This window comes from Pleurodeles waltl, chromosome 8 (assembly GCF_031143425.1).
Source record: "Pleurodeles waltl isolate 20211129_DDA chromosome 8, aPleWal1.hap1.20221129, whole genome shotgun sequence".
NCBI classification, from domain to species: Eukaryota; Metazoa; Chordata; class Amphibia; order Caudata; family Salamandridae; genus Pleurodeles; species Pleurodeles waltl.
The window spans coordinates 1,524,959,211-1,524,984,479 of NC_090447.1; the positions used below are offsets into that span (position 1 = coordinate 1,524,959,211).

The 25,269-nt window shown below is 44.3% G+C and overlaps 2 protein-coding genes and 1 pseudogene across 7 annotated transcripts in view; all 3 read right to left on the reverse strand.

Moving 5' to 3' along the window:
* The window catches only part of LOC138248904 (zinc finger protein 420-like), a 138,587-nt gene extending 120,546 nt beyond the window's left edge, over positions 1–18,041 (reverse strand). For 2 of the 4 annotated variants that reach the window (XM_069202887.1, XM_069202885.1), the window contains exon 1: positions 17,967–18,038. The gene's annotated coding sequence lies outside the window, so the exon portion shown is untranslated. Of the gene's footprint in view, positions 1–17,966 lie in introns of all 4 variants that reach the window. The other 2 variants (XM_069202888.1, XM_069202886.1) reach the window with 2 other exon arrangements.
* LOC138248900 (zinc finger protein 420-like) overlaps positions 1–18,042 on the reverse strand; it is a 461,504-nt gene extending 443,462 nt beyond the window's left edge. For 2 of the 3 annotated variants that reach the window (XM_069202879.1, XM_069202876.1), the window contains exon 1: positions 17,967–18,042. The gene's annotated coding sequence lies outside the window, so the exon portion shown is untranslated. Of the gene's footprint in view, positions 1–17,331; positions 17,390–17,966 lie in introns of those variants that run through there. The other variant, XM_069202877.1, reaches the window with a different exon arrangement.
* Positions 1–18,043, reverse strand: part of LOC138248906 (zinc finger protein 420-like) — a 78,132-nt pseudogene extending 60,089 nt beyond the window's left edge.
* Between the last annotated feature and the right edge of the window lie 7,226 nt (positions 18,044–25,269).

The window sequence follows — 25,269 nt, forward strand, 5'->3', positions numbered from 1 at the left end:
TGAAATCGGAAAATGGTGGGACAGAAAAAGACATGGTGAAATGCAGTGAGTAAGCAAACAAAACAGGCAACCCCCAAATCCTAAAAGAAGATTTAGCTGGAGGGGGGACATTTCTCCCACAAAAGTACTATTGTAAGACCAGGCATCCAACAAGGAGTCTATATCCATCCAGAACAAGACTTAAGCAAGCACTACATGCACTGCACAGGGTTGCTTAGTGTCTGTTCTCCATCTAGGCCTCTAAATACAATAGAAACAGTACGTTTTTTTCTCATACTACAACAGTTATTTCACAAAGAGTTGCACTAATTAATTAAATCAATTGCAACCTTCCAGGAGGTGGTGCTGTTTGATTACACAACTTCAGAACAACTGCATTATAGCAATTTAGTCCCTGAAAGTGATACTAGCATCATTTGCTGGTGAAAATGCTCATTCATGTGTTTTCCTAAGACCCCTGAAGCATTTAGTGGAAGTTTCTGATGGCGATGAATGCTGCACCACAACAAAGTCAAAGTGGGCAGTCTTTCATCTGTTAAATGTTGTAGAGGGACTGCTGCAAAACCGAGGTTTCTCACTGTCTGAGTGACATAATGTCTGACTGCATCATGCCAAAGCCCTTAGGGACTGAATTTCGTAGGCATGATGGGGTCACTCCTGCAGCACCTCTCTCTTGACAATCAAGAAAGTAAAAAAAGATAAGCACTATCGGAAGGATTCACATACACGCGCGGTGGTCATCTCATAATTGCCTGGCACCTCCCAGGCTCACATCCAATAGTGACTAATCCAAAACTGGTAGGTATCCACTTGCAGGCATCAGTGTAGTTTCTCTTTCTCACTTTCCCCTACACTGATTCACAGACAACGCAGCACACTTCACTCAATCAATTCAATCCTTTATTTGAAATCATAAAAGCACAATACAATAAAAAAATGTTAAAACAGAATATTAACATAAAAACACAACATAAAACAGTTAATCCTTTTTTTGTACTTATTCATCTCCCATCCCAAATGGGTAACAAGAGTTGAGTTTTTCCTAACATTAAACACTGCTCACAAAAAACGCGACAGACTACAGCAAACTTACATACTTAGGAGTGTTTGTAAGAACAGGTATGCTGGGCGACACTAGTGCTTGTTGAGGGATCCTAAAATAGGGATAATATAGCATTTCCTCTGATTAACATACAATTTGCAGAATATGACAACATGCATGGTACAATGTTGGGATACACAGTGGCAAGGGCAGTTTATCAAAGTAGGAGACCAATAATTAATGTCCAGAAGCTAATCAGGCGGTGAAAAGAACCCACACCCAGGCGAGTTACAACAAACCAATTTCTGGAGTTTGTTACAAACTTAAGATAGGGCTGTGTATCATACATGGTCAACATAAGTTGGTTCCTTGACACACTAGGTTTCGTCAGATCTGTAATCAACCTAAGTTCTGACAGGTGGATAAGGCATCCAGATTTCAACTCTTTTCTATCTACTTATAGCAGCAAGGGATTCTAGCATCTCATAATAATCCAAATGTCCCATATCGTAAAAGAAACTTTTAATATAAGCCAACCAAGGGATTTGCAAAGGTGAGTTTGTGTTTAAACAATCCCCAAGGGTGACACCATTTAGGTCAGTATGTTCCGATGTCCAATTTTTGTGCTATACAAGAATTGGCAGTACCTTTATCAGATCTGTAAGAAACAGCATTCCCAGCTCCTTGGGAACAGCAAGAAGAAACTTCTGAAAATCATTTGCCACCATTTGAGCACCTTGCAGGTGACATATCCCTACACGCCCAGCTATACATATACATTTGTGCCATACATTCTTAGCAATTCATTAGGGGGTGGGGGGTTTGACCCTAATCGCTTGGCAAAATTCATCAAAGCCATATTTGCTTTTTTTTTTTTTAAACCGTAGCTTTCTGGCAATAATACAATGTGCCCATCTGGCCTCATTATTTAATAGTATACCCAAATATGAGAAGGTTACTGTGGTACCAATTTTTGTACTGTTGATATAGATATCACAGAACTTTGCTGACCATCTATCACATTTCATGAAAAATGTTTTAGATTGACTAAATAGAAGTCTTAAATTCTGCATGTAGATGACAAAATTCAGGAATCATCTCTGGAGACCTAGGGGGGTCCGTGCCATAAGAATGGCATCATCCGCATCAGGAAGGGCCGGGATTGGTTGATGCCCGATTTGAGGGAGATCATTGTACTTACTAAGTCCCCCAAGCCGTTTATATACAATGAAAAAAGAAAGGGTGCTAATAGCCAACCCTGTCTTACCCCTCTCTCTATATTAAACACTTAAATACGCTCCCCTCTGACACCATATCTGACCCTGGCTCCCTCGGGAAGTGAATAATAGTTAAATCAACCCCCAAGTCTGCCATAATATAGCACAGTTTATCCTGAACAACGCAGTCAACTGCAGACTACAGATCTACTAAAGCCAAGTATATATTCCCCTTTTTGATATTAGTATTCTTCCCAATAAAAATACTCAAATTCAATCCCTGTTCAATAGTTCCAACACCTGGGCAAAATCCGTATTATAGATCTGACAACATACCATTGGTTTCTGCCCAGCCCTGAAGGTTATTCAAGATAATTCAGTTCGCTATCTTAACTATGGGGTAAAAAAGAGAAATAGGCCTGTAGCACACAGGATTAAAGCGATCACTCCTTTTTAGGGTTGAGCCTGCGTTGCATGCGCTCGCGCATGCGTATCGCAGCGAGACGCTTTAGTTATTAGAAAAGGGCTCAGAGCCCTGTCAACTTCACGTCAGTGTGTTTGATTGGTTCGTGGGCTTGCCTAGTAAAATCTGCTTGCTTTCATTAGTGGAAGGCATGGACATGTCATGCCTTTTACGGTGGTTAGCCCTCCTCGAGCGCAACGACCAAGTACAGAAAATATGCGAGGCTCGCTGTTTTCTGTCGGATCGCGGACTACTTTTTCTCTATTTTCCTAGCGTGATTTCGCTTGGCAGAAGTCGAGCGATTACACATTTCACTTCTTTACGAACAGAAAATCACTTTTGCCGATAGATGAAAAGTCGGGTTAGGAGTTTACAACGCGATCAGCTCTAACATGAGCAAACGCGAGACCCGTTGCATTGCAAATGCTTGTTAGATATTGGTACAATAATTGATTCCGTCCAGGTTGGTAAAAAGCCTGAGCTGCAACATGCATCCAGTACCAGCGTCAATATAGGGCCCCACAATAAGGTGATAGCCTTAAACAAATCCAATGTAATGCTATCTGGTCCTGGGGCTTTGCTGTCTTCACTTGCATCAATTGCCTTCATCCAAACTAAAGGAGGGACAACTGGAAAAATAGGGTCTAAGATCAGTTACTGGGTGTAGGAGGCTGGATTGGCTTGTAGTGGGTACCAAGGGGTACTTACACCTTGCACCAGGCCCAGGTATCCCTTATTAGTGTAGAGGGGTGTCTAGCAGCTTAGCAGAGCAGCTTAGGCTGAACTAGGAGACGAGTGAAGCTCCTACAGTACCACTAGTGTCATATGCACAATATCATAAGAAAACACAATACACAGATATACTAAAAATAAAGGTACTTTATTTTTATGACAATATGCCAAAGTATCTCAGTGAGTACCCTCAGTATGAGGATAGCAAATATACACAAGATATATGTACACAATACCAAAATAAGCAGTAATAGCAATAGAAAACAGTGCAAACAATGTATAGTCACAATAGAATGCAATGGGGGCACATAGGGATAGGGGCAACACAAACCATATAGTCTAGAAGTGGAATGCGAACCACGAATGGACCCCAAACCTATGTGACCTTGTAGAGGGTCGCTGGGACTGTAAGAAAACAGTGAGGGTTAGAAAAATAGCCCACCCCAATACCCTGAAAAGTGGGTGAAAAGTGCACTAAGTTCCCCAAAGAGCACAGAAGTCGTGATAGGGGAATTCTGCAAGGAAGACCAACACCAGCAATGCAACAACGATGGATTTCCTGACGAGAGTACCTGTGGAACAAGGGTACCAAGTCCAAGAGTCCCGATTAAGTCGGGAGTGGGCAGATGCCCAGGAAATGCCAGCTGTGGATCCAAAGAAGCTGCCACTGGATGGTAGAAGCTGTGACACGACAAGGGCTAGAAACTTCCCCTTTGGTGGATGGATGTCCCACGTCGTAAAGAGCCGTGCAGAGGTGTTTCCGTGCAGAAGGACCGCAAACAAGCCTTGCTAGCTGCAAGGGTCGCGGTTAGGGTTTTTGGATACTGCTGTGGCCCAGGAGGGACCAGAATGTCGCCAATTGCGTGAGGAGACAGAGGGGGTGTCCAGCCAGACAAAGAGCCCACTCAGAAGCAAGCAGCACCCGCAGAAGTGCCGGAACAGGCACTACGAAGTGGAGTGAACCGGAGCTCACCTGAAGTCACAAAGGAGGGTCCCACGACGCCGGAGGACAACTCAGGAGGTCGTGCACTGCAGGTTAGAGTGCCGGGGACCCAGGCTTGGCGGTGCACAAAGGAAATCCTGGAAGAGTGCACAGGAGCCGGAGTAGCTGCAAAACACGCGGTTCCCAGCAATGCAGTCTAGTGTGGGGAGGCAAGGACTTACCTCCACCAAACTTGGACTGAAGAGTCACTGGACTGTGGGAGTCACTTGGACAGAGTTGCTGAGTTCAAGGGACCTCGCTCGTCGTGCTGAGAGGAGACCCAGAGGACCGGTGATGCAGTTCTTTGGTGCCTGCGGTTGCAGGGGGAAAATTCCGTCGACCCACAGGAGATTTCTTCGGAGCTTCTAGTGCAGAGAGGAGGCAGACTACCCCGACAGCATGCAACACCAGGAAAACAGTCGAGAAGGCAGCAGGATCAGCGTTACAAGGTCGCAGTACTCGTCTTTGCTAGTTTGTTGCAGTTTTGCAGGCTTCCAGCACGGCCAGCAGTCGATTCCTTGGCAGAAGGTGAAGAGAGAGATGCAGAGGAACTCTGATGAGCTCTTACATTCGTTATCTAAAGAATTCCCCAAAGCAGAGACCCTAAATAGCCAGAAAAGGAGGTTTGGCTACCTAGGAGAGAGGATAGGCTAGCAACACCTGAAGGAGCCTATCAAAAGGAGTCTCTGACGTCACCTGCTGGCACTGGCCACTCAGAGCAGTCCAGTGTGCCAGCAGCACCTCTGTTTCCAAGATGGCAGAGGTCTGAAGCACACTGGAGGAGCTCTGGGCACCTCCCAGGGGAGGTGCAGGTCAGGGGAGTGGTCACTCCCCTTTCCTGTGTCCAGTTTCGCGCCAGAGCAGGGCTGGGGGATCCCTGAACCGGTGTAGACTGGCTTATGCAGAAATAGGCACCATCTGTGCCCATCAAAGCATTTCCAGAGGCTGGGGGAGGCTACTCCTCCCCAGCCCTAACACCTTTTTCCAAAGGGAGAGGGTGTAACACCCTCTCTCTGAGGAAGTCCTTTGTTCTGCCTTCCTGGGCCAAGCCTGGCTGGACCCCAGGAGGGCAGAAACCTGTCTGATGGGTTGGCAGCAGCAGCAGCTGCAGTGAAACCCTGGGAAAGGTAGTTTGGCAGTACCCGGGTCTGAGCTAGAGGGACTCGGGGGATCATGGAGTTGTCTCCCCAATGCCAGAATGGCATTGGGGTGACAATTCCATGATCTTAGACATGTTACATGGCCATGTTCGGAGTTACCATTGTGACGCTATACATATGTCGTGACATATGTATAGTGCACGCGTGTAATGGTATCCCCGCACTCACAAAGTCCTGGGAATTTACCCTGAACAATGTGGGGGCACCTTGGCTAGTGCTTAGCACATACTAAGTAACTTAGCACCCAACCTTTACCAGGTAAAGGTTAGACATATAGGTGACTTATAAGTTACTTAAGTGCAGTGGTAAATGGCTGTGAAATAACGTAGACGTTATTTCACTCAGGCTGCAAGGGCAGGCCTGTGTAAGAATTGTCAGAGCTCCCTATGGGTGGCAAAAGAAATGCTGCAGCCCATAGGGATCTCCTGGAACCCCAATACCCTGGGTACCTCAGTACCATATACTAGGGAATTATAAGGGTGTTCCAGTATGCCAATGTAAATTGTTGAAATTGGTCACTAGCTTGTTAGTGACAATTTGGAAAGAGAATGAGAGAGCACAACCACTGACGTTCTGGATAGCAGAGCCTCAGTGAGACAGTTAGTCATAACACAGGTAACACATACAGGGCACACTTATGAGCACTGGGGCCCTGGCTGGCAGGGTCCCAGTGACACATACAACTAAAACAACATATATACATTGAAATATGGGGGTAACATGCCAGGCAAGAAGGTACTTTCCTACACAACCCCCCCCCCCCCACACACAAACGAAGGACAATAAGACTAGCCATGACCTGATGAGTCTTCATTGTCTAAGTGGAAATATCTGGAGAGTGCATATGCATTGGAGTGGGTACTCCCAGGTCTATGTTCCACTGTATAGTCCATTCCCTGTAGGGATATGGACCACCTCAACAATTTAGGATTTTCACCTTTCATTTGTTTTACCCAAAGTAGAGGTTTGTGGTCTGTCTGAACAATGAAGTGAGTGCCAAACAGGTATGGCCTCAACTTCTTCAGTGCCCAGACCACAGCAAAGGCCTCCCTCTCTATGGCAGCCAACGCTTTTCTCTAGGGGTCAACCTCCTGCTGATAAAAGCAACAGGTTGATCCTGGCCCTCAGAATTAAGTTGTGATAAGACTGCCCCTACCCCTACCCCTAATTCAGATGCATCAGTTTGGACAATGAATTTTTTGGAGTAACAGGGGCTTTTCAGGACAGGTGCAGAGCACATGGCCTGCTTCAGCTCCTCAAAAGCTTTCTGACAGTTTGCTGTCCATAATACCTTTTTAGGCATTTTCTTAGATGTGAGGTCATTAAGAGGGGCTACAATGGAGCCATAGTTCTTTATGAACCTCCTGTAGTACCCAGTGAGGCCTAAAAAGGCTCTCACTTGAGTATGAGTTGTAGGGGGAACCCAATCTATAATAGTTTGGATTTTCCCTTGAAGTGGTGCAATCTGTTCTCCACCTACAAGGTGTCCCAGATAAACCACTTTCCCCTGCCCTATCTGGCACTGTGAAGCCTTGATAGTGAGGCCTGCCTTTTGCAGGGCCTCCAAAACTTTCCACATGTGGACCAGGTGATCATCCCAGGTGGAGCTAAAGACAGCTATATCATCTAGATATGCTGCACTAAAAGCCTCCAACCATTGCAGGACTGTATTGACCAACCTCTGAAAAGTGGCAGGTGCGTTTTTCAACCCAAAAGGCATTACTGTGAATTGGTAGTGCCCTCCAATGGTTGAAAATGCAGTTTTTGCTTTAGCATCCTCTGATCACTTGATCTGCCAATACCCTGCAGTCAAATCAAAGGTGCTTAGATACTTGGCAGATGCCAGTGTATCTATTAGCTCATCTGCCCTGGGTATAGGGTGAGCATCAGTTTTAGTTACCTGGTTGAGCCCTCTATAATCTACACAAAATCTCATTTCCTTCTTTCCATCTTTGGAATGAGGTTTTGGTACAAGTACCACAGGAGAGGCCCATGGACTTTCAGAGTGCTCAACCACTCCCAGTTCAAGCATTTTCTGAACCTCTTGTTTTATGCTGTCCCTGACATGGTCAGGCTGCCTATAGATCTTACTTTTGACAGGCAAGCTGTCTCCAGTGTCTATAGTGTGCTCACACCAAGAAGTGGTGCCTGGCACAGTAGAAAAGAGTTCAGAAAACTGACCCAGGAGATTTATGCAGTGGTCTTTCTGCTCAGCAGTAAAACAATCTGCCAGAACTACACCTTCCACTAGAGCATCTTGTTCTGTGGAAGAGAAGAGATCAGGGAGAGGGTCACTCTCTTCTTCCTGTCCTTCATCTGTTTCCATGAGCAGGGTGAGATCAGCCCTGTCATAATAGGGTTTCAGGCGATTGACATGGAGCACCCTAAGGGGACCCCTGGCAGTGCCTAAGTCAACTAAGTAGGTGACTTCACCCTTTTTCTCAACAATAATGTGGGGTCCACTCCATTTATCTTGGAGTGCTCTTGGGGCCACAGGCTCCAAGACCCACACTTTCTGCCCTGGTTGGTACTGAATCAGAACAGCCTTCTGGTCATGCCATTGCTTTTGGAGCTCTTGGCTGGCCTGAAGGTTTTTGCTGGCCTTTTTCATGTACTCAGCCATCCTAGATCTTAGGCCAAGTACATAGTCCACTATGTCTTGTTTAGGAGCTTTTAAAGGTTGTTCCCAACCCTCCTTTACAAGTGTTAGAGGACCTCTTACAGGGTGTCCAAATAGGAGTTCAAAGGGGCTGAAGCCCACTCCTTTCTGGGGTACCTCCCTGTAAGCAAAAAGGAGGCAAGGTAACAGGACACCCCATCTCCTCCGGTGTTTTTCAGGGAGTCCCATTATCATTCCTTTCAGAGTTTTATTAAACCTCTCAACCAGTCCATTTGTTTGTGGATGATAGGGTATGGTGAACTTGTATGTCACACCACATTCCTTCCACATGGCCTTTAAGTAAGCAGACATGAAATTGCTTCCCCTGTCTGATACCACCTCTTTTGGGAAGCCCACCCTGGAAAAGATTCCCAGGAGGGCCTTTGCCACTGCAGGAGCTGTAGTGGTCCTTAGAGGAATTGCTTCAGGATATCTGGTGGCATGGTCCACTACCACCAAGATAAACCTATTGCCTGAAGCAGTAGGAGGGTCAAGGGGGTCAACTATGTCAACCCCTACCCTTTCAAAGGGAACCCCAACCGCAGGCAGTGGAATAAGGGGTGCCTTTGGAGTGCCACCTGTTTTGCCACTGGCTTGACAGGTTTCACAGGACTTACAAAACTCTTTTGTGTCCTCAGACATTCTAGGCCAATGAAACAAGGGGACAAGCCTGTCCCAAGTTTTCATTTGCCCCAAATGTCCAGCTAAGGGAATGTCGTGGGCTAGAGTTAGGAGGAACTTTCTGTATTCCTGAGGAATCACTAATCTCCTGGCAGCTCCAGGTTTTGGATCCCTTGCCTCAGTATACAAGAGGTTGTCCTTGCAGTAAACTCTGTGAGAGTCACTGACATCCCCATTTGCTTGTTTGACAGCTTGCTGTCTTAGACCCTCTAGTGTGGGACAGGTATGCTGTGCCACACTCCGCTCCTCCCTGGCAGTGTCTGCTTCCAGCTCCTCTGGTGTAGGTTCTGCACAGGGTTGAATCCACTGTAGAGGGAGGGGTAGTAGGTAGTGTTTTACCTTTACTAACCCTAGCTTTAGGGAGCACTTGGTCCATTCTTCCAGGATCCAAGTCACCCTGTCCTTTTTGCTTTTTGGCCTGAGCCCTAGTTAAAGCAAAAATATGCCCTGGAATGCCCAGCATTGCTGCATGAGCCTCCAACTCCACTTCTGCCCAAGCTGATGTCTCTAAATTGTTCCCTAGTAGACAGTCTACAGGTAAATCTGAAGCAACCACAACTTTCTTTGGACCAGTAACCCCCCCCCCCCCCCCCCCAGTTGAGATTCACAACAGCCATGGGGTGGCTAAGAGTGTTGTTATGAGCATCAGTCACTTGGTACTGGCGACCAAGTAGGTGTTGTTCAGGGTGGACCAGTTTCTCTATTACCATGGTAACACTGGCACCTGTGTCCCTGTAGGCCTGAACCTCAACACCATTTATTAGGGGAAGTTGCTTGTACTTATCCATATTGAGGGGACAAGCAACCAAGGTGGCCAAATCAATGGCCCCCTCAGAGACTAACACAGCCTCTGTGGTCTCCCTAACAAGACCAACCCCAACTAAGTTACCAAAAGTGAGCCCAGCTACTCCCTTGCATTGGCTATTAGTAGGTTTGCTCCCACCACCACTGCTATTACTAGGGGCACTAGGTGTAGCAGCAGGGGTTGTAGTGGTAGGAAGCTTGGTGCTTTTCTTTGGGCAACTGGGATCAGTTGTCCAATGGCCTTTTATTTTACATAAATAGCACCATGGTTACTTTTCTTTGTTTTGATTTGAAGAGGATTTGGGCCCACCACCCCCACCAGTGTTTTTGTGGGCGTGATGAAGACTCATTTTTAGATTTGTCCCCACCCTTGTCAGAAGACTTACCATCCTTCTTCTTGCCATCCTTGTCACCCCCTGTATGAACTTTTCTGTTCACCCTTGTTCTGACCCATTTGTCTGCCTTCTTTCCCAATTCTTGGGGAGAGGTCAGATCAGAGTCTACCAGGTACTGGTGTAACAAATCAGACACACAATTATTAAGAATATGCTCTCTCAGGATTAAGTTAAACAGGCTTTCATAGTCAGAAATGTTACTGCCATGTAACCACCCCTCCAAGGCCTTCACTGAATGGTCAACAAAGTCTACCCAGTCTTGTGAAGACTCCTTTTTGGTTTCTCTGAACTTGATCCTGTACTGTTCAGTGATTAAGCCATAACCATCAAGGAGTGCATTCTTAAGAACTTTGAAATCATTGGCATCACTTTCCTTAACAGTAAGGAGCCTGTCCCTACCCTTTCCACTGAAAGATAGCCATAGGATAGCAGCCCACTGCCTTTGAGGGCCCCCCTGTACATTACAGGCCCTCTCAAGTGCAGCAAACCACTTGTTAATGTCATCCCCCTCCTTGTAAGGGGGAACTATCTTGTGCAGATTCCTAGAATCATGCTCTTTTACAGGATTACTATCTGTAATACTGCTGCTGCCACATTGGGGTCCAAACCCCAACCTCTGTCTTTCTTTTTCTAAGTCAAATGCTTGTCTATCTAAATCCAGCTGTTGCTTCTTGAGCTTCAGCCTGGATTCTTCCACTCTCAATCTATTGAGCTCCCTTTCTAACACTCTGTCTTCAGGGAGGGTGGGTTGGGCATGCCTTGACACAGAAGAATGGTGTGAATGAACAGAGGGAGACCTGTCCCTAACAGATGGCACTCTAACATTCTGGCCTACAGAAGTAACACTCCTACTGTGATGGGAACTCACATTAGTGCCAGATGTGCTAGGTGGCTTGCTAGGGGGCAGGCTGGGAATGTTCCCTTCTAACTCTTTTACTAGGGGTGCCCCTGAATCAGAGTGGGAGCCATCAGCTAATCTCTCACCAGAAGTGCCAACTAAGGTCTTATCTTGTTCAATGAGCATGTTACCTAATAGTTCTCTAGAGGGATTCTTCCCTACCCCTAAACCTCTTTCAATGCAGAGACTCCTTGCTCCTTTCCAGCTAAGGTGATCATAAGCAAGTTTGGTCAGATCAATAGTTTGACCTGTACCAGACATTATAGAAAAGGTTTAAGGGACAGAAAAAGAAAGAAAAAAGTTTCAGAACTTTTTTAAGAACAGAAAAAAACTTTTTAAACTTTTTAAGAACTTTTTGAAAGTTTTAGAGGTACTTTTCAGCACTTAGCAAAAGAGTAAGAGAAGAAAAGCAAAACTTTTTGGTTAGGTGTACATACACTGAAGTTGTTTTGTATATTTTTCTCTTATGAAAAGTACAAAATGACAAAGTGGTAAGTAGTTGCAAGTACTTATCCCACCGCTGCACAACCAATGTAGGAGGCTGGACTGGCTTGTAGTGGGTACCAAGGGGTACTTACACCCTGCACCAGGCCCAGGTATCCCTTATTAGTGTAGAGGGGTGTCTAGCAGCTTAGGCTTTTAGAAAAGGTAGCTTAGTAGAGCAGCTTAGGCTGAACTAGGAGACGAGTGAAGCTCCTACAGTACCACTAGTGTCATATGCACAATATCATAAGAAAACACAATACACAGATATACTAAAAATAAAGGTACTTTATTTTTATGACAATATGCCAAAGTATCTCAGTGAGTACCCTCAGTATGAGGATAGCAAATATACACAAGATATTTGTACACAATACCAAAATATGCAGTAATAGCAATAGAAAACAGTGCAAACAATGTATAGTCACAATAGAATGCAATGGGGGCACATAGGGATAGGGGCAACACAAACCATATACTCTAGAAGTGGAATGCGAACCACGAATGGACCCCAAACCTATGTGACCTTGTAGAGGGTCGCTGGGACTGTAAGAAAACAGTGAGGGTTAGAAACATAGCCCACCCCAAGACCCTGAAAAGTGGGTGCAAAGTGCACCTAAGTTCCCCAAAGAGCACAGAAGTCGTGATAGGGGAATTCTGCAAGGAAGACCAACACCAGCAATGCAACAACGATGGATTTCCTGACGAGAGTACCTGTGGAACAAGGGTACCAACTCCAAGAGTCCCGATCAAGTCGGGAGTGGGCAGATGCCCAGGAAATGCCAGCTGTGGATGCAAAGAAGCTGTGGATTCTGCAAGAACGACAAGGGCTAGAAACTTCCCCTTTGGAGGATGGATGTCCCACGTCGTGAAGAGCCGTGCAGAGGTGTTTCCGTGCAGAAGGACCGCAAACAAGCCTTGCTAGCTGCAAGGGTCGCGGTTAGGGTTTTTGGATGCTGCTGTGGCCCAGGAGGGACCAGGATGTCGCCAATTGCGTGAGGAGACAGAGGGGGCGTCCAGCCAGACAAAGAGCCCACTAAGAAGCAAGCAGCACCCGCAGAAGTGCCGGAACAGGCACTACGAAGTGGAGTGAACCAAAGCTCACCCGAAGTCACAAAGGAGGGTCCCACGACGCCGGAGGACAACTCAGGAGGTCGTGCACTGCAGGTTAGAGTGCCGGAGACCCAGGCTTGGCTGTGCACAAAGGAAATCCTGGAAGAGTGCACAGGAGCCGGAGTAGCTGCAAAACACGCGGTTCCCAGCAATGCAGTCTAGCGTGGGGAGGCAAGGACTTACCTCCACCAAACTTGGACTGAAGAGACACTGGACTGTGGGAGTCACTTGGACAGAGTTGCTGAGTTCAAGGGACCTCGCTTGTCATGCTGAGAGGAGACCCAGAGGACCGGTGATGCAGTTCTTTGGTGCCTGCGGTTGCAGGGGGAAGGTTCCGTCGACCCACAGGAGATTTCTTCGGAGCGTCTAGTGCATAGAGGAGGTAGACTACCCCCACAGCATGCACCACCAGGAAAACAGTCGAGAAGGCGGCAGGATCAGCGTTACAAGGTCACAGTAGTCGTCTTTGCTACTTTGTTGCAGTTTTGCAGGCTTCCAGCGCGGTCAGCAGTCGATTCCTTGGCAGAAGGTGAAGAGAGAGATGCAGAGGAACTCTGATGAGCTCTTGCATTCGTTATCCAAAGAATTCCCCAAAGCAGAGACCTTAAATAGCCAGAAAAGGAAGTTTGGCTACCTAGGAGAGAGGATAGGCTAGCAACACCTGAAGGAGCCTATCAGAAGGAGTTTCTGACGTCACCTGCTGGCACTGGCCACTCAGAGCAGTCCAGTATGCCAGCAGCACCTCTGTTTCCCAGATGGCAGAGGTCTGGAGCACACTGGAGGAGCTCTGGGCACCTACCAGGGGAGGTGCAGGTCAGAGGAGTGGTCACTCCCCTTTCCTTTGTCCAGTTTCGCGCCAGAGCAGGGCTGGGGGATCCCTGAACCGGTGTAGACTGGCTTATGCAGAAACGGGCACCATCTGTGCCCATGAAAGCATTTAGAGTGGTAAATGGCTGTGAAATAACGTGGACGTTATTTCACCCAAGCTGCAAGGGCAGGCCTGTGTAAGAATTGTCAGAGCTCCCTATGGGTGGCAAAAGAAATGCTGCAGCCCATAGGGATCTCCTGGAACCCCAATACCCTGGGTACCTCAGTACCATATACTAGGGAATTATAAGGGTGTTCCAGTATGCCAATGTAAATTGGTGAAATTGGTCACTAGCCTGTTAGTGACAATTTGGAAAGAGAATGAGAGAGCATAACCACTGAGGTTCTGGATAGCAGAGCCTCAGTGAGACAGTTAGTCATAACACAGGTAACACATACAGGGCACACTTATGAGCACTGGGGCCCTGGCTGGCAGGGTCCCAGTGACACATACAACTAAAACAACATATATACAGTGAAATATGGGGGTAACATGCCAGGCAAGATGGTACTTTCCTACACTGGGGCAGAAGCAACCCCACCCTTTGCACCCAATACATTAAGGGAAGATGAATAAATATCAGAAAAAAATGATTAACCCAGTCTACTTCTAATATAGCAGCCTCCCTCCTAGGGGGTTCAGCCTCCCTCAGGAGTGGTGTATTAATGCCTTCCAGAACGCAGTGTTATGACTATTAATGTTTGCTTCAGGCAGTGTTTCCCATGCTTCCATCTCATACACACTTTCCTCTGTTTCATCGCCCTCTTATACTCGATTCTGCATGCACTGACCTCAAGCTTGCACCTAGGGGATTTATGTAAAGCCTCCTTAGTGCACTCCGAGTCAAACCACCCTTTTTAGTATCGCTAGAGCTCCCTCTATTAACGCTGAGGCCCTCCTGGATCCCTCGCGTAATCTCCATGAAAGCATTCATACGAGCATGTAAATCTGCAGCTTCTTCCAAACAGATATAAAAACTTCTCTATGGGTACTAAGCTGCTTTAAAGCGCCCTACAGCTCAACCTTGGACCACCGTAATGCTATACACTTGCTCTGGTGTGATTAGAGCAGATTCTGCATACAGGGAGAACACCAAAATAATTGTCATACAAACTATACTTCACTCACACAGTTTGTACCCATTCAGACACTGGCATGCACCCAAGTCTAAAGTGTCTTATTTCTCACCATTTTCACATCAAATCCATGCATAGTTGCAACGGCAAACAATATAAAATTAGAACTGATAATGTAGACCAAAAGATAATTTCCATCAAAACACTGCCCACTGGCAGTCCAACCAATAACACACACACATAAGAAAACTGTGCAACATTCTTTAAAAATGTGATTTGGGGCCATATGTACAAACACTTTTTCCCATAGACACGGAATGGGGAAAAACCTTTGCTACATCTGGCCCTTGGCACCTTGTAAAGGCTATCAAGCGCTATCACCCTGGGACAGATAAGGCCCTGCACACTATGCCGTAGTCAGCAGCAGGGTCTCTCTCTGAGGGGAGTTTCTGTGCCCAGTCCGGGTCAGCATAGCTGGCTGGACAGGTATTACATTTCCTGATGAGTAACAAAGAGAGAGAAGAGAGAGAGAGAGAGAGAGAGAGTGAGTGAGTGAGTGAGTGAGTGTGTCAATTATTTTTGTGGTGATATGCAATAGCTAAAAGGTGTACATTTAGAAAGAATCGAAATTGATAAAAACAAACTAATACAGAGAACTGCATTTAATCACAACAGATTATTTCCCTTCTCAAAGCCAGGCAGCGCCGCTCTTTCAAGCTTTTCAATCTTAATGGGATCACCCAAAACAAATACACCTTCCCGACAGTAAATAAGGAATTGTGCCAAAGGTAACTTACCGCTTAAAAGGGTGTTTAAAACTTTAATGTCGCCAAACGCCATTTAAGACACCTCATTAACAAGCTGATGCTAGCACAGTGTCCTGCTAATCACTGCTCACTGCCTTCTTTTATATAGTAGTTGCAGAGTAAGAGGGGCCAGCTGCTTACCAATGCACTGGGCAGCATTTGTATATGGTTTCACTGTACCACGTGCTGTAAGGAAATAATGCCTGATATCACCAATTTCCTTCTGGTCCCTCACTTGTGCATGAAGCAGGACACCTCCTGGATGGACTGCACACTTGGGACTGAAAGGATTGTGGAGTGTAGACAGTGGACTAGGGTGGCGGGGACAGGATGCGAGGAGTGATAAATTAAATTACAAGGCTGTGATATAAGTAAGCAGTGCGCTGCACAGTTAGAAAGGAGCAGGGCAAAGATGTGGATACTTTACCGCTCAATGTTTCCTGATGACTGCTTGCAGTCATGCTTCACAGGTGGGCTGTGTTGCAACTGCAGTGACCCAGTCCAGGCAGGGCACACACAGGCAAAGAAGAGGTGAATGACTCCTCATAATGACGCTGAGGTCACACAATGGCATAACACATATGATATGATGCCTGGGGCGACAGAAAAAAATGTTCTAAAAAATAACATATAAAATTTGCAAAATTATGATGAGGATTCTTGCTGCAGGTGAAAAGAGTTCTGGTCTCCAAATATAAGTGCCAGTGGCGCCCAGTGACAAAAACCAGCAGAAACTCAGCACTGCATGGGTGTAATGAACTTCCTGGATCCAGGTTCAAGGGGCTCATGAGTGAGTGGAGAGTCCGTATGTTTAAAAGCAGCTCAGTGTTTACGCGCCTACATCACTAGTTACAGGGAGCTGGGGAAAAAAAAAAAAAAAAAAAAAAAAAGTGCCAGGATCCACGAGAGGAGACTGTTTGGGTATTAAAAGGTTCCTCCAGGCCACCCGCAGGCGACTTGATTCAGTGCCACATGTGAAGTGCAACGCCTATTGAGGACGGGCTCCTGCCAAACTTGTTTTTTACCATGCGGCGTTGTGGCGGAAATGCTGTACCAAAGAAGTGAGTCTGATAGCGCTGGCCTGGGGTCACGACAGCAACATCTGAGTGAGTTCACCCAGCCCAGCCAACAGGCTATTAAAATTTGAATTGCCTGGAAGGCATTCTGATGCAGAGCGCCATGGCAGCATACAGTAAGCACTGTGCACAAGCTTTTTTATGATAGCACAGCGCCATGTTGATTCCCCCACTTGGTTGAGAAGTTGTGTAAATGCACGACTAATGCATTTTAGTATGGTAATGCAGACACCAGCACTAAAATGTGTCAGGCTAACACCCAGGTCTGCCAAGTACCATGCAAGATGAGTCAGACTAACCAATTTTGGATAAACGCTCAAAAACGCACGGTAGCCGGGCCAGGAACTGGGTGATCACCATTGTCTGGGAACTTGAGAAACAATTAGTATAAAAAATGAAAACACATAAACCAACTGAAAACTTGGCCCCTATGAATCCCTGCTGCGCATTACTTGGCAGGGCCGGTTCAGGATGAAAGATACAGCAGCAACTGCAGCAGGACTGAGGCCCATATACCTCTTCAGAATACAACAGAGCCAATTATAGGCAGCGAGACTGGTGTGGCTGCAATAGGTGATGAACCTGGGGGTGGGGGGTGTTTTTAACAATAACTTATGATTTAAAAATATCTGCTTCAGATTCCTTGTGAGTTTAGGTTTCAGGCAGCAATAAAATGTCTGGATAACTCTGGTAATTAGTGTTCCTGCTAGAGAGAGAGATCAGCGGTTTGTCTAGTGGCAGTTTTGACTACTATAAAAGTAGTGTAGAGGATTAATATGCCTGCTGCAAAGCACAGAACTGTTATGTGGATAGCTGAGTGGATTTCTGCTTTTGTCACAGAGATTATTTCGTTACCGCAGTTCATGAGATACAAACCTGATATAGAACAGTGACTGATGCAGACTGTCATCATACAACTGCTTGAAACTGCGTATAATAGGTTAGGATGTTAGTTTCCCCAGACTTTCACTGTTTATCGTTATTGCTTAAAAAAAATAAGATTCTTATTAGTAACGCCAGCCTTCACCTGCGCTTTAAAACAAATAAAATGTATGTGAGAGAGGGGCCGTAGAGAGATGAGGGAATCCAAGGAGTAGGTCACAGAGGGGGGGGGGGGGGGGGGGGGGGTGCAGACACCGGTAAAGCCATGGACTACAGCAGCCCCTTCCCTCCAGCAGGAGGGGAGCTGAGGCCTCACTCTCTGCCCCCAGGAGCCTCCTCATGGAGGCCAAGCTGAGAGGGGGTCTCTCTGGGCCGAGGAGTGGAGGGACAGGTAGGGGAGAGGAGGGACAGGGAGAGGAGACACGAGACAGGGGGAGTGGGACAGTCAGGCTCCTACCTCCAGAGACACCTGCTCACAGACCCCTCCCCTCACCCGGGGACGGTGAATACGACAGTCCGAGGCCTGAGGGGGTGTCCGGCCTCAGAAGGTGGGGGGAGAGGAGAGGTGAGACAGTGGGAGAGGAGAGGTGAGACAGTGGGAGAAGAGGTGTGGACAGTCGGGCTCCTACCTCCACAGAGCCCGGGGAGGGGGAAGATCTCAGTCCCAGGCCTGAGGGGGTCTTCGCACAGACACAGGATCCTCCCACCCCTAGAGCTGCTGGAGCCGGAAGAAGAGGCCGGAAGTGACGTCTTTCGCCGCTGGTGCTGCCGCTGCCCTCGCTGACCCGGAAGCCACGGAGCTGAGAGTCACCGAAAGAGACAAAGGACCACGAGTGACCCCCACAGGCTGCAGTGACCCCGCGGAGCCTCGAGGCTGAAACATAAACTACAAAGACCCTTAAATAACCCACGGAGGCGCGGCGCTCAGGGCTCCACCCGTGTATCTAATTCAGTTCTTTAACCATATGGGAAAGATTTGTCGACGTTTCAAGCTCCTATAGTTTGTGAGATCTCGTCGGGCCTCAGGCGCCTGCACGCGCTCCTGTGTGAGTCGAGGTCAACCCTGCGGCCAGTGACTCCCGCGATGTGATCCATTCAATCCCTGAGGCTGGATGCACCATACTGTTTATTTAATCCGCAGCGCGGGCGCAACCCGTCCCGCTCCCGGTGACGCAGCGCCCCCGCGCGGTGTGGGCTGGTGTGCACAGGGTGGCGCTCCAGTCTCCCTCATGATACTGGTCCAGTTTCAGCAGGCTGGCCTGGCCTGGCAGCGTTGCTGTGGGATGAGGACAGCGTGGGCTTCAGGTGACGGGGCGGGGGTGCTGCCTCTGCAGGGTCTGCCAGCTGAAGTACAGGTCTCCAAGGAGGGCGAAGGCTGGCTGTGCCGCAGTAGTGTCGTGAAGTGGGTTCATGGTCCTGACAGATGAGAGTGCCACTGAGGGCGAGGCTGGCTGGGGGCGGCGTTTGAATTGAGGTGTTGCATGTTGTTGGAGGGTGTGTCCTTGTAATGATGGCTATTCCCAACTGTGCTGTCCATCTGCCTGGTGATCTTATAGATGGAGATGGAACAGGTGTGTTGATGTCTCTAGCAGGTCCCAGGTCTCGGTTTCATGCTTAGTGAGTCAACAGGTGCATAGGAGCATGCATGTGTGTGGATTGTGTGCTGTGTGGCTGGTCGTTGCGAGTGTGTGGGTGTTGGATGCTGCTAAAACGGGAAAGGTGCAAAGGGGGTGTGGGAGAGTGCAAGAGAGTTTGCAGGACACGGGAGAATGTTCCCACAGCATTATGTGGTGAAGCGCGGCGAGCAGCAGCCGAAGATGAGGGTATAGATGAATCGGGTGGGTAGCAAATGGAGGGACTTTGGCATGCTCACTGTATGCCTGCACTGCGTCCGCCTTTAGGTACATCTTGGGATGCTGGAGGAGATAAGGATGTGATGTCACTTGCTGTGCAGATAGTTGATGGGGCATCCTTGAAACAAAATTGTCCTTGTACTGAGGGGGAGAATAGCATCCTTTTCTTCAATGAAGCCTCTGGTGGTGTTTCCACCTTAGAGGAACTGGTACGGTCAGGCTGTATAAGGACCGGTTGCACTTTAGTAATTGCCTACCGTGCTACTGGTCAAGATAACGCTGGAGTCGGTTTTCCATGGATATTGGAATCTGCACCAGGTACTCTACCAATACGGGTGGCACTGGTATCCCTCCCCCGGCCTCCGAGTCACCCTCTTGCCCAACATTATTCCCAAAGGGGAAGCTGTCTAATGGGGAAAGGTTCTCCTTTCCCAATCCTTTACTTCTTCTTTCAAGAGACAATAACTTTTCAATGGTTGACAACCAAATTAAGGCCACAAATCACTGAAACCGCTCACTGCGACTCAGACACAAGCCCCTTCCAATTTGTAATTCAGAATGAGTCATTAAACCTAGTTTGCAATTCGGAAAGGCTTTTCCAAATCATCAAGTGGGTTTTAGTATATAGTAGGAACCCAAAATACTGTTGCAAATCCTGTGATTTTGTGACTCACAGGGTTTACAACTGAAAATGGCTTTGTATATTTGACACTAAGCCCCGAAGCTGCATTTCCTAAAGTAAGTTGATTTTGTTCATGTTAAGAATCCCTACAATGTAAATAACATCTACAAATTTAGAATAGATCCCAAAGTATAACCTTAAGTACATACTCACTTTCATCGTATGCTGCAAGTGTTAGTTTCAACTTTTATATCAATAAAAAGTTTTATCACTACAGATCTCAAATGTTTGAGTGTTTTTACTGCAAAAATGCAGTGCTATTAAAACTCAAAGGGAACCAGGAAATATTGAAAATATTTCATTTTTCCGCTGTGAAACATTAGTTTTATCAACATATCCTAGACCACTCTGCATGCAAAGTTTTAACATTATCGGGGCAACTGGGTTATGGGGGCAATGGAAGACTAAATTATGTGGCACAGCTATCTAAAGTATGTGGCCACACTAGTTTTATTGCACTGAGGAAGTAATGCTTAATGCCTAGGTTTCGTGACATCTACTAGCCCACTCACCACAGGGAGTCAGATTTATTCAGGGTGAGCTATTTTTAGAGCCTACTGGCCTGGTCCAGTGAGAGAGCTGAAGCTGGCAAAGAACAAGAATTCTATTAATTCAGGAAGCGAATGAGGAATAAAGATGTCTTCAAATCTTGTTTTTATCTTGCCACAGTTGCTGTGTTTTCAAAGACAGAGGTCAAATGTCACCTTATGTCTTCTAACAAATTGCTGCTTATTTATCCTGGAGATTGGTGTTTACTTTTCGTTCTCGGACTGCAAATTTAGAAGATATTGTAAGTGTACCGTGACAAACCTACTGGGCACACAACATTTAAAAAAAACTTGTAAGCAAACTGTATTACTGTTGCAAAACCTATTTCAGTAATATGGAAAACACTTTTTTGTAATTCTGAAGTGATATGGAAACAAAGATTTTGATAGAATCAAAACAAATCACAATATTTTAATTGGGGATGTGTAAGCAATAAATATTTGCTGAAGCCTGTGTTTCATACATAGTTGTTTGTACGTTATATCGTCTTATCAGTAAAACTACACGCAAGAGGAAGGTTTGTGGCCATTTCAATGGACAATGTCTTCTATAAACAACACTGTGCTACCATATCTTGCTGTAGTAATATATTTATTAAAAGATAGTATTTTTAAATATGAACTGAGAAACATTCCTGCCTCATTTTGACGGCAATGCTACTAGTGATCCAAGAGACAAGCCAGGGCTATGTGTACCCTATATGTGGGCTCAAATTGTATTATACCTGGAGCAAACTTTTAGTCTGTTAAATCAAATAAATGCGTTTTTGTACAGCACACATGCTGAACTTACATACTTGATAATGCTCTTATGTGTGATAATGAAGAAAAAGGTGACTCGGTGGAATAAAATATTTGCGCATAATCGTACAACTTGAGACAAATTTATGGGTGAAGCGCATTACAGTAAGGTTGAGTAGATCATTTAAGTCATTAAACCTGCAGGGCTGGTAACATAACACTTTTCTGACTTTTCAAAACCTGATGTTTCAAAGATTTGATTTTAGAATCACTGTGCAAAATTAATCAAACTGACCCTGCAAACGAGGCCTATTTATGGTCATTCTTTCTCTGTGCACAGACTTAACTATTATGCTTTGATTATGGTTACATAACTTTGCTAATACCACTACTGCACATGAAAATACAGCATGGTAAACCATAAAAATGCAAAACTGTTTACAGTGATGTGCAATTTATTGCCATTGATGCTGGATGGGCGGGGACACACTCGGGGCTTCGCTACTCAAGAGTCATGGCCCACCTCCGCCCATAAACAACATATTACACGCTGGGCAGCAACTTAGATACTGATTTATTTATTAACATGATTAGGAACTTTCATTTAACATTAGTTTCTAAAGAAGTATTTCACAGTAAGTCCTTTTTACCATGAACATATTCCCAGAATAAAGTAGCTTTTTTAACCAAACAAATACAATGAAAGAAAGAGAAACTATTTGTATATTATACTTGGCCTTCACTGATGCCATCTAGGGTACGGTGGGTCTCGAGTGTGGCAGGCTGTATGCATGATCTCCATAGTAGACCCTCATGTGAATCATTCAAATCATTGTCAATGGCGATTAGATAGCATCAAGTTAACATAGGAGTTTGTGGGATTCTTGATGATTGCTTCTAAATTTAGTTTAGTGTTTTTAAAAAGAAAGGATTATGCTTAGGGAAAGAAGTGGTGTACATTATGTACAGCTTTTCATAATGTGCTACGTTTGTAAAAAAAAATACATTTCGCGATCAAAATATTTTATTGCGATTTTGTAATTAAACAGTAAAATAAACATGCAAAAAACATCACATCAGTGTACATATTATATCAAAATACAATAAGATAGTTATAAAAATTACAGTATTAGTAATACAAAGTATAATTTAGATAAAAACAAGGTTAATACCTATGGAATATTATACATTTTGAAAAACATAGTTCAGCAGTCTCCACAAAATTTCATATTTATGGAATGTAAGAGTAGGATGAGAAGATATTCTATCACCCTGCCTTGTAAATATCATACATGATCACCAGGTATGTGTATACAATAAATTAGCATCTTTACAATTAGACATAATAGAGTTAATCGCCAAATAAATTAAATAATGTCCGATTAGTGACAGATATAGAGGAAGAAAGGGCAAGTGATTTCCATAGAATATGACAATTTATTAGCAATATTGATATTTTAAAAGTAATACCCCATACACCAGACCAAAAAGCAGACATAAGACAGCAGTCAAATAATAAATACTTTAAAGAACCATTAGCAACATGACAATGATAGCAAATGGGACTCTCCAGTGGTTTAGCTTTGAACAGACTAACATAAGTCCATACACAGTACAATGAGGAGATTTTTCTTGATATAAGCAAACTGGGATAGTATTTTATTGTATACATTTAATGTAACATGACTATAGCGATACAAAATATTTAAAGACAATTCTATTTTAGATAACATAGCAACTGGAATAGCGTTATGAAACAAAGGATGGCGATGCCTAGATTACTAAATTTAGGGAATTCAGAGGTAGGTAGAAAAAACTTAAGTAAAGAAGTGAATGATTAAAACCTCATTACCGTGATGTATAGCAGACAAGTAAAAAAAATCTAGGATCTATATATTTTTTTGCACTAATTTGTTATGATGAAGTTTAACAGAGATTTAACCATAAAGAGGTCTATTTTGAATGTTTAATAATTCATCATACAATAAGAAACTAGTTTTGTGGCTCTAATAATTGGAGATTGTTGTTAAAAGATTTTCTATTGGAGACAGTTAAAACTGAACATAGGGAAAAATGATTAGTTAGATCTTCAAGATTAATTGCGGTAGATGTTAAAGCAGTATTTTGAAACCAAAGAGGAACTCTGTCATTCAATAAAGGTGGTGTGGTAATACTAAAATTTAGATACTCTCAAATCAGCATTGTTAGTGTCATGTTGGAGTTTCAAATAACTTTCTTACTGAGGAGTCCAAATAAGTTGGATAGTTTTTACTTCAACCTTTTATAAAAGGTTAACAGGACATAAAGAGGCAACATAGGTAGTACATATAATATCTGGGGTACACCCTCACATTTTAATTGACTAAATGTCCCCCACTAAGATAGATTAAGAAAGATCAGTTTCCTATTTTAACTTCTGAATAACACTTTCATGTTTAAGTTCCTAAGTATGCTGTAAATTATTTGCCAAAGGGATACCGAGATATTTCAGTTTATATGTACATCAGACTCTATTATATTGTTAAATCAAATTTGATGTGCAGCATTCAGTTATAGAAACAATGCTATCCTATTTACATTAAGGGTATAACCTGAAACTACTAAGTAATTTTCAATTCGTCCTGTATTATCAGGATTAATATACCTGGATCAGAAATAAATAACGGATCATCATCCACACATGCTGACGTCTTAACAGTAGTGTTGCCAAGTCTAATACCTTTATTATGCAAACAGTTCCAAATAAGGTTAAATAGAAGTTCAATAGCCAATAGGAGGTAGAAATATGACCATTAAATAAGAATTTAGCTGTAGGAGAAATATAATGCGCTCTGATCATGTTATTAAAAGGCTGACAAAATGACACAGCACTATACCATGAAATAAAAATATCGATGTTATCAACTGTTTTTTACCTGCATCTACTGCAAGTAGGCCTGATGGTGGGTCCGTACTAGATACAGATGAACTGTTATGAAAAAACAGTCTGATGTTATGCACAGATAATATTTGTTTTCATAAACCAACGTGACCAGTGTGAATTAGCTGACCAGGTACGTTAGATATTCAAGCAACAAGAAATTTGGCATGGGTTTTACAATCCTGATTAACCATATTAGTCTGTAATTGGAAACAATTGTGGGATCTTTATTTGTCTTATGAAAAACTACAATCAAGACTTCAGAAAAGCCGCACATTGTGGAAAATCTGCGAAACGTGTAAGAAGATAGGATTCTAATTATGCAGTGAAGGTTTTATAGAACTCAGCAGGATCTGGGCCAGGACATTTTTCAGAATTAAGTGAAGCAATGGCAGCCAGCATTTTGAAGTGGGAAATGAGGACATCTAAAGAACCTTTTTTTGTCTTGAGTAATGACATGACAACAAAAATTCCTCAATTATTTTAGAGTCAAACACATCAGGTTTGTAATATTATTTAGAATATTATTTTGGAAATTCAGCTAAAATATTCTCGAAAGATATCAACCCCTGTCCGAAATTGGAGTAAATAGCAGGTGTTGGAAGTTTATCATGTTCATTATGCAAACAATGAGCAAGAAGTTTCCCAGATCTATTGGCTTGAAAAAGTTTGCTTTATTGTTTGATATTTATATACCAGTACGTTTGCCAAGCACTGAGTTATATTTGTATCTTAATTTTTGTAGTAGTGTTTAATATGTATACTATTTGAGGAGATAAATAATCTTTCTTATTTAGGAGACTCCTTTCATAAATTACTTATTTATGAGCGGAAAAGCTTGTTATCATTAACCACAATAGAGATAATTAAACCTCTATTATAAGGCTTGAACATATCCAACCTAGGTACATTAGCGGTAATATGGTCTGCATCAATGGTAAAAAAAAGTGTTTAAAATAATGTATTAATTTGTGTTTGCATTCATCTTTGAGAGGAATTTGAACATTCATTTTCAGCTGGGTTTATGGAGCTAGAGTGGGTCTATTTTAATTAAAATATATCATGGCATGGTCTTAAATATCAATTGCATGTATCTTGGGACAGAAGATTGATTGGCCTAAACTACAAAATGCCATTAGAGAAACTCACAACTTAAAAAGATAAAGCAACAAATCAGAAAGTTGAAGC